Raw genomic sequence first — 8,499 nt, forward strand, 5'->3', positions numbered from 1 at the left:
CTTCGGCATGTGAACTCTTTCGTGCATGAAAATCCAATTCAGCAAAACGTGTCAGCGTGTTTTAAGACTGCTTCATTTCAGCAAAGCATTTAAGAATGTGCTTAAATTTAAATATGTACTTAGCAGAATCGTTGTGCTGAGTGGGAATTGATGGCTGAATGGAGGCATTAAACATTAATGAAGGAGCTGGGAACACAAAATAATATGTAAATTGGGATGTGTCCTGTCACGACTAGAATAAACTGATTCAAACAATGCAATCTTTGCATGACTAAGATCGCTTGACAGATGTGAAGCCATTAGAAATACTTAAGACCTGGTGACTTGAGATGGGACACAATCACTGACAATCACTCAAGTCCTTCGCTCATCTCAAATCACCTGTTTTGGAGTGTCTAGTGGAGAGGCTGGGTGAAAATCTCTTCCACACAGTAACTGCAACACTTAACCGTCTGTTGGCACATCGTTAATTCCAGATGCTGCCCAGGGCAGTGTCATCTACTGATCTTCTTTTCACTAGGATGGAGGATGAATCCTTTGGCTGCTTTTGGTCCAGCCACAGCTGGTAGCCGGGTCTGTCTGAGCAGCTCTGTCCCTCTTGTCTGGAGAGACTGGTGTGAGCACTTCCCATGGTGGGCCGGTCACCCTTCCTGCTCCTGTATAGGGCAGTGCCTCTAGGAAGGTGACTGTGGAGCTGAGGACTGTGGTTTCCACCGTGTGCTGACACCTGCTCTTTATACTTCTTGCTCTTTAGACCGGCTTAGGGCAGCCAAACAGTTTCTACGGTGACTCATGGAGATGGAGATATGGATAAAAGCCTATCTGTCCAGAGGAGGCTGAGGTAATGCTTGCAGAAGAAAGCAACTGCTTCATTTCTGCTCGGCAGAAGAGGTTGTGCTTGCTCCTCCAAGTAGAAATAGCATTTTATGATGCTTCCCTGATACATTCTTTTTGTGGTTTTGTTTTGTTTTTGTTACATTTTGGATGCATACTGGAGTTAACTTTCTGTTTAATAGGACAATCTATTATTAACAGCTGTGCTATAACCTCTGAAATATGGATGCTAGGTTTGCATGTTAGAGTAATTTGAACAGAAAACAGAATTCTGTGAAATAAAAGCAGTGGTGAGTCATGCAGAAAAGCCCCATCTATCTCAGAGGCTAGAAACAGCAGCTCGTACATTAGCCCCTGTGCCTGGTTTGCAGACGACATGCAAAAGACCCTTGATTGTATTTGTGTGTCAGGAATGTTTGCACAGTGAATCAGCTGGTTCTGAAGTAAGGAATGGCATTAAGGGCAGCTTGCAAATGTGTTCACGGTAAAGTCCAGCTGCGAAAGTTTTGAAAAGAGAGAAAAACATCACTGTCCTCCACAAAAATAAATACAGACTTTACTGTGAAAAGAGGTGCTTTCTTTCTTCTTTTTCTTAATTAAAACAAAAGGTGAAAATGCTTCACTTAAATAGCTAGATTAACCATTAACTTTTCTTGAAAGTACTTGCTGAAAGATTCAGCATCGTACTTGACATAATTAAATGACAATGCAGTCAACTCCTCTGAAACTGAATTTTAGTGTAACAAATACAAATCCGGCCTCAGTAATTTTTGAGGGTAAAGCATAAGTTACATGAGTGATGTAATTTTATCTTCTCACTTTTTGAATATCTGAGGCCAAATGGTACATTGGAGAAACATTATATGTATGTAGTGTCAGGGGTGGTATGATTAAAACTGCATAGAGTTCTGTATTCCTATTATTCTTTTACAAATCTTGCTTTATCCTTCAGAGTAGAAAAAATAGTAGGAGACAGTGTGATTTATGCCTTGCTTATAGTTACATAACTGACATTTTCATATAATATTTTATCTCAGATTACCAATAACTTCGAGGGAGAGAAAAACACCCTAACAGACTTAACAAGCCCAACCACTGTAGGAAAAATGAAACCTGAAGTACCACGACCCATCTGAACTGTTCAGATCCACCAGGACCCCTTTTTGATCAGGGAGGTGAATTAGACAACCTCCAGACATCCCTGATCACCTAATTTATTCCATGATTGCTGCATGGTCTCTTTCTTAATTGCATCTGAAGCATTTGGGACTTGTCTCTGCTTGGCTTTTGTTCAAATAAGTAGAACGTTCAATTATGTTGCTGGAAGTAGTGTTGGTCTAGCTGCAGCGGTGTAGAATACAGCCAAGGTAAACTTTATTAAGAGAAATATTTTACTTGGGCCAGTTTACATACTAGATACAGATACTGTATGCCCACACAGATTGTGTTGGATCTCAAGCTAGCAGCAAACACATGGCTGAAAAAGATTTGGAACAATTGCTCTGGTAGAATGAGAGTGTTTCTTTTTCCTAATTTAGTGAATTAGATTAGACTGATATGGTTTAGGATGACAAGATGTCTGCTATACCAATTGAAATTCTCTGTTTTCATTGGAATAAATTACAAAATCAACCTTTGTGAAAAATTCCATTTGAAATTTCCCTTTGAGGAGCTTGTGTGTTTCTACTCTGGCCCCATAGCTTTGCACTGACATGAAGGAGATCTGGGGTGGTTGGATTGTGACCAGCCATGGAGGGGCTCTGGGCTGATCAACATCCTTCATTTATGGTTCTGATTTGTGATCCTGATCTTGAGCAACACTCCATCATTTCTGACCCTTACAAATACTTTCCTCACTGCTAAGTGCTCCTCAGATGGCTTACATAAAATATTTCCCCTCTGCAAACTTCTTATTTTGGCTGTGTGCTATTTGTAACTTGGGACGGGCTCTCTGTTGGAGTTTTGCATGAGCAAGGAGTAGAGCTGAGTGAATACATACCCTAAATATTCATTTGCATTCAAAAGGCAACTTCCATGTAACTGTGGCTGTAATCCTTTCATATTTGTTTTCTATGAATATGCGATCATATGAGCTTTACTAGCATAATACTTCTCTGTGAAAATGCCCATGTGACTTACCCATGGGAGGCAAAAATTTAATTCAAATGTTGCATTTCCAAAAGGAGGTTCAGAAATTTCTATTGACTTTGTTTTGATTACTTTTTCTATCTAAATGTTACGATCCTTGAGGATAAAGCAGAGCAAACCTAGGCAATATTACAGGCAGTGCGACAATAAGCATTCATGCGCAACTTGCTAATTTTTAAAAATGGTATCAATATGGGGCTTAAATTCACTTTTCTCGATTTACTGTAGAAGATACATTCCCAACTGAAAATTTCAATGTGGATTACAATATTCATAAATGGGATGATCTGCAGACCTACAATCATTCACTGAAGTATTTGATTCATGATTTTATAATATGCACATTTCAGACTTGAGCCGCAGACCTACAATTGGTTCAATGTAAACTTTGCCAAAGAAAATCCTCTGGTAAGATCAAAATGTGTGAATTAGAGATGCAGGATGTGGTTGCTTAGTTACTAAGCAGAAGTCTACCTGAAAAGCACAGAGAGTATGGAGAGCACTTCAGAGCATGGAGAAGTGTTTTGCCCTTTGTTTTTGACTGACATTTCTGCTGAGTGTTAAAATCTTAAATGTGGAACCAATTTTAATAAACAGTGACTCCAGTCTGGCAACCTCATTGCTACTGCAGCCAGTGGTAGTGCAACCATCAGGGAGGATAGAATCACTGGGGAAAATTTAGTCAAAAATTTAGACAAAATTTAGTTTTAAGAGGCATCTAGGAGGCATTTTAGAAAATTTACTTGGATATTTTTCTCTCATATGCCATCTTAGTTGCCCCCAGATAAACAAATCACTGATTTCTTATCTGTTTTCATATTTTCAATATATCCTTGGATTATTTTAAATAATTTTTTATAACTGTTTAAAAAAAAAAACAACTAGGAAGCTCATTAGCCTATAGTATTTAAAATTAGTTTTCCCTTGAATCTGATTCTTGACTGAAACAGTATTTAACAAGATTCTGTGATGTTTCTGCAATTTGCCAAAATGTTTTCAAATATTTATAATGCATTTTCGCCACTGTCATGAAAATAATCAAGAAGACAATGGATTATTCCCCTTTCAATTGTGCAACAATAAGTTAGAAATGTTTTCCATGATTTGAAGCCTATATGGCCACAGGGAAAAATATTTTTAAATCAAATCTTTAATGGTTTTCATAATTGAAAGAGATGCTAACATATTGTTAGGGATGCACAAAGCTTTTGTTTTAGAAGATATACAGTTTTGCCTATGAGTGAATCTTGGAAAACAGCATGTTTTAATTTGCCATCACAGTCAAGTGATCTATATGAATGATATCAGATAGTCTTATGACATACTTTTTTATGCTTCTGCAGCTGTCATCTTGTCTTCTTCCAATTTTCTTAGCTACAAACCAAATGTCAAACATTTTGTTTTCAGAAGTTACCCTGGAATTATTTTATCACTCACACCATTTATAGTCATTAGTGTACCTAAGGATGCAATTAATTAAGAAATCTCTGCATAAATTGCAATTAGTATTTTATTAAGCTATGCACAGTCATTTCTTTACAAATTCTAGATAGTACATAACATTTTTCTAGAGCTTGCATCTTGACGGCAGGTTACAGTCACAGCTATGGCTACGGTCTGTGTAGAAATGTAGCTTAACCAAGAAAAAATACATAATTCATATGCAAAGCCTACCTTGCTGTGGCCTATGCAATACCCATTTTTCATACCCTATGAAAACTCAAATGCTGTTTTCCATGCAGTTACTCTTTACCCATGTGGAGATGCATGGGAAGGACCTCCAGCTGTGACCTGGCTCTCTGCTGGCATGGAGAGCTGGAGGGATGTACCTGCGTCCCCTTGCTTTCTTCCTCAGTGTGTGGGGAGGCACAGATGACAGGAACCAGGAGCGTGGCGCTCCAGCAGCTGAACTACTAAGGGGACCACAAAGTACCTTGCAGGTGAGCCTCTGCTTCTCCAGTGAGGTGAATATTCACATGTCTTTCTTCTCTGATCTGGCTCACTCTCATGGGTCCTTTCATTTCAGTTTTAATTGGAGGCCTCTGTAAAGGGGCATATTCACCCCACTTTTTCTGAAGGAATCTTCCATCTCTGAAACTCTCAACCACACCTTGCCATCCAAATTACTTTTCCCCCCACCTCTCTCCTATTTCATCTTGTGGCTTCCTTCAGCTGCCCCCCTTCATTAACAGTTCCTGGCACACAGGTAAATGAATACAATAAAATCACACCAAGATGAAACCTCCTTTCACACAGGCTGCAGAAGCCTGGCTGGGAATTAACAAGAACCTCCAGTAAGGGTTCTCCTGAGCAAATCCTGTTAATAGCAGGCTACGTGGTCAGTCGAAACACTGAAACATTGCAATTAAGCACACCAGAAGCCATTGGCAAAGTTTTATGGTGTTATTCCTTGTACATCATCTCCTTAGGTGGGTTAAGAGAATACAAGCGATGGTCGGAGCAACGTTGTATTTTAACAGGCGAAACACAAAGTACATCTACAGTTCTTACTTCAGGTGAGCAATTTGATATCGTTCTAGAACTATATAAATAAAAAAGTGGCTTCTTTTAAATGCTGAGATTAGTTATTATTGAAATGCTAACTTTCTTTGGGCCAAATTCTACTTCAAAAATGAGATTTAATCAAGAGTTACGGTGCTTAATGTTATTCTGCGCAGGTTTGATTGATTCAATTTTCTTCTTGCTCCTGCAAAAATGAATGCAATAAGACATGACTCTTAAATTATAGAGTGGATTATCACCTTCAGGGCGGAGTCAAAGGATTTAGGAAGAACCTCAAATAAGGGATGGATGAACATATTAACGACAAAGGAGTTAGCATTCATTGTCTGCTAGGCTGAAATAAATTAAGACAATTTGAGCATGTGTATGACAAAGCTTTTTCGGTTTCCTGAAACCAAATTTGTTAGCTATTAACACATGCTAAAAACTCTTAACCCTTTGATAAAAAGTTGGGAAGGAAGATGTGCACGTTAAACCTAAAGTAATTTTTCATTATTAGTAATATTATTAAATGTGGCATTTTGTCCTGTTTGTTTTTGTTGGGTAGGTAGTTGCTCATGTTCTGCCAGTTAATCCTGTTCTTTTGCCTGTTCTAATTATAAAGAACCTAATAATGTAGCGACTGTTTCTAATAAATTAAAAACGCCTGGATAAATAGAGAGGTGGTGTTGTCTATTAAGTGCAATATCCAGGTTTGGTTAAAACCAGGAAAGTCTGCTTGAGCTTTTAAAGTAGTTTCTGCAGCTTGACACAGATATGGAAGACTTGCTCTCAACTCTAGCAGAAATGCCTTAAGCATAAGGACCTGGGAACTTCTGTACATGGACAGAAATAATCAGGACACACAGCATCGGATTTTTTCTGTTCAGCCCTCATAAATATTGTTGCTAATTCTACGTGTGACAGTGAAAAGCATTTTGCAGCCTTGTGAGGTTTTTACATATTCAGCTTGGTGTGGTTTGACCACAAGCTGTGTAGCTTGGAGAAGAACAACCTACTTGTGCATTTCTCCAAAAGCAATGGTTCATATGCCTCTGAAAGAGGATAAAATGCCCAGGCTGTGGCCAGTTTCAGTGTTTGCCACATCAGTGGTGCTGCCAAAGCCCATGCAATGGAGCTTTTAGTCACAGTGCTTACACTAATTTCTGGTATTCTGAAACAACTGGGACTTGCCATGGGCTTCTAAATTGGGCCCTTATAGTTCTCCTTTTCTTAGTATACAGCAGCTCTTAGAAGCTGGGTTTAGCCAGTTTAGCTTCCAAGTGAGGTCTCAGCAAAATTTGGATTGTTTCATGTATGAGCCCATAAAGAAACTGAGTTCTTTTGAAAACTCTCATCATCATTATCTAAGTGCAACTTTATCATTCTACAGCAGTAACCTTTCTGGGGACCTCACCATGGGTGAAAGTACTGAGCTGAGGAGGAAAAAGGGATCAGGAGAAAATGTACTGCAGTAACCCCCTATTAGTGAATGAATGCACACTCATACATACTTCAGCTATCTGCTTTGATATCCAAATACAATAGAGCTATAGACTAGGCTCAGAATTTGACCTTCAGTATCTTTCTGCCAGGGCTTTTATTCCTTAACTGGTTTCTTTAGTCTTAGGCTGTTTTTGTGTTAAGTAGTGAAGAAGATGGGTAACCCCTGCTGTGCCAGAGGAGATTGGCCCTGCACAGTGACCATGGTGTAAGACTGGCAAACTTGAGCCTGACAAGTAATGACATCTCCTGCCAATCCTTCTTCATCCACAGAACCCAAGCGTTAAGATGTTTAATGATGGCATAATGTTTACTTCCTTTTCAATGTAGGTATAGAAGGGATCTGAATAAAATGTATCCCCTCTTGGTCATGAAATATTATATGTTGTGAAATACACGTTGTACAGCTGAGAGCATAACAATTTGAGGATAGAACTACCTCTGGAAAAGCCATTTCTATTGCTCTGCACATTCCCATCTGCCTTTTGTATCTGTTTATTGTTGTTATTATGAAACACGTCCTTCTGCATGGTGGTCATAGCTCAAAGATTATTTGAAGGGAATGTTTCTTGACTGTCATTTGACTTGCTCAAGCCTTTGGAGTTCTTGAAATGTAAAGGGTTTTTTTGTTTTGTTTTGTTTTTTGTTTGTTTGGGTTTTTGTTTGTTTGTTTGTGGGTTTTTTTGTTTTTTTTTTTTCCTCTGCTTGTCTCTGATCTATGTACATATAGATGTATATCTCTATCTCAAACTGGCTGATTAAAGTAACTACTGCAGAGAAATCCCCATCCTAGGAACAGTATCTTCTGCTATATCTGTGACTTCAGTCAGTGCTTGTCTTTTGAGATCTGGAGGAAAAATACACAGTACAACCACAAAATCATGGAGCAGGAAGTATTTTCTATTTTTTTAGCAAAAAATTTTGCTGACCTATGTTCCTTTGCTGCAACACCTATAGAACATGATACTACAGCTTTGAGTAGCGGAAATCAATTTAATAAACACAAGACCCAGATGACTCTATGATCAATTATCAGAACTGCTGATAATAGGGTTAATATGTATTTTGTGTGTCCATAGGACTGGGCCAGATACCCTGAGTTTTAGAAAGAGAAAAGAACACTTCCCTTTTAGTTAACAATCTAAAACCGTTTTAACATCCCTGAATGGTTTCTCCTTCCTGTGCTAAACAATTTTCAGAGTGTAAGTGGTTATCTTTGCTGGTGCCTTCTGGTAACAGCTGCATGGAAATATGCAGGAGCATGTGTGAAAAAGGCTTTGACACCTTAGCATTACAGATAGTGTGTTTTATTGAGAGCCATGGAAAAAAAAAGTAGAAAGAAGTGAGGCTTAAAGCAGAAGTCTTGCACTTGGCACAAAAGAAGCAGGCTTGTAATGTTCATGGTTTCTAGGGGAGCTCATTGCCCCTAAGATGGCTATGCCATTATAGGAAGTTCTCTGCCAAGTGAGGAGCAAAGCTGGACATCATAATCTTCACACAGGAATTTCAGAT

The sequence above is a fragment of the Hirundo rustica genome, chromosome 2 (assembly GCF_015227805.2).
Source record: "Hirundo rustica isolate bHirRus1 chromosome 2, bHirRus1.pri.v3, whole genome shotgun sequence".
In the NCBI taxonomy this organism is placed as follows: domain Eukaryota; kingdom Metazoa; phylum Chordata; class Aves; order Passeriformes; family Hirundinidae; genus Hirundo; species Hirundo rustica.